Raw genomic sequence first — 2,088 nt, 5'->3', positions numbered from 1 at the left:
GTGTGATGTCGAATTGGGCAGCTTGACCAATTGCTGACTGATATACTGTCGAGACAGAAGAAACGAATGAGGACTTGGTCGTCGCGTCTGCCAAAATTCCTCCAGAGATTCGGTAGCCGAATTATTTCACAGACCACTCATGCATTTCCCTATTCTATTACATGCACATTCAAGCATCCACAAATCCCAAACTAGTCCCATAATCTCAGCTTCTTTCCAGCATTCCACCACATCCGCATTTGATTGCCAAACACAGTGGGGCCCATTCCAATCTCCAAAACTTTTGTTATAGAAACTCCAATAAATGGAGGAATTTAGCTGCAGTGAATGCAAATTCTGCCACAAACAGGTGACAGCAACGGAAGGGGAAGGAGGAGTGCAGTAGTTGAGGCCGAATTTGGTGAGTAGCACATGCCTATCGAACAGCATTGTAAATAATGGGAGGCACCTCATGCCTCTTCAGGCATCCACTGGGCCACTAATGATATTCCATTTCAGTGGTGCAGTTGACTGCCAACTTCACATCATCCATCCATGCGTTTGTCACTACTTGAGAAATGGACGGTTTGTACACAGGTGGATGGCGATTAGTCGGCAACAACTGGCAGGGGTAGTGTGGGACACAGAGGAGTGTGGATTTGGAAAATGTATTTCTAGTGTTGTTTAGTCATCTTCTTGCCCATCAATCAAAGTGTTTGTAAAGTGACGGTTCCTGTTTATGAAGAATAGCTTAGTTCCACCTTATTCACCTCCATGTATTTCTACACAGCCTCTCATCTTCCCCACGAGTCTGCCTTCGCAGGCGCCAACTCGTCCAAATTTGCATTCCTCACAGGAGGATACCTCAACAAGTGGTGGTGACATCGTTTCCATGTGGATGGCCTATTTCTTGTTATTCACTCCCACTCCTTGCCCCAACGCCTTACGTAATTGGCACAGCTAAAAGCACAATGAGACGTGTCATAAGCAAACAGGAGAAGACGTGGATGCAAATTGGATTTGGAGGATTGCGCAAGTACAGTGCAGTCGAGTAATACAATCGCCGCACTCTGCTTTCTGAAGACGCCATTTGATACACCCAAGTAGGGTGGAGCCACACCTGCTTGACATCACTGATGAGTCGAACACTAGAGGCTCATCCACAAACAAGGTGCGAATCCAATTGATGGCTAATGGAAAACATCACCTCTTCTCACACCGAGAGGTGATTTTACCAGGGCATTGTAAACACCGGAGGAGACACCATTTGACTAACTGCCACCTCTCCTGTCCCTTCGCCGTTCTCCACCCCACCCGATACACCATAAACAACGACGAGACAATGGAAGCCACGCATGCCCCATGGCTCGGTGATCCAGGTCATTGGCACCCAACGCAGCGTGCGCCCGCTTTGGTTACGGTAACAACAATCCTGTGTGTATGTGTCAAGATGTGTCAGTCGCGCATGCATTCATTTCGAGTGAATTGCACCGTTGACAAGTTCTCCTATAATGCGCATTAATGTGCTTCCACATCTTTGCATCGAATACGCCCGAACATGACTGCCATGCGGTTGGACGTTCTTGTGCAACTTTGCCGCAAGCACTGATCTGACATATTTGCAGCCAGTCATTTCTCCATCCGCAATGCAGTTTACTAATAGTTGGGAACTGCGGATATCGCGTCTCACCAAATGTCGCCTCACAGGCAAGAACATTCAAAGGAGTGTATTGACATATCGTGGCCGATTGTTTAAGCACCAGTCAATTTGTGATGATCGAAGTGGAAAGATGATCTGGACGACAGCCGAGCACGAAGCTAGGGAGCAGAGAACAGGTGCAGTCATTTGCTCTTTCCTTTAGAATGTGGAATTTAATCACATTCCTCTACGGTAATGATGCATGTTCTTCACGGTGCATTGGCCAGTTACAACATCGGCGACTTCAGCGAAGACTGAGCCGACACCGTCGCTTAAAATAATTGGTGAATGAAGTAGATATTCATGCACTTTAACCAGGCGGGTGACAGCACATTAGGTGAATGGGTTTTCGCCTTACGTATAGCATTTGAGAAGGCTTGCTTTCCTATGTAGCTTAACTAGTATTTGCA

The sequence above is a fragment of the Echinococcus granulosus genome, assembly GCF_000524195.1.
Source record: "Echinococcus granulosus chromosome Unknown EG_S00028, whole genome shotgun sequence".
Lineage (NCBI taxonomy): Eukaryota > Metazoa > Platyhelminthes > Cestoda > Cyclophyllidea > Taeniidae > Echinococcus > Echinococcus granulosus.
Note: the sequence above shows the minus strand (reverse complement) of the source record.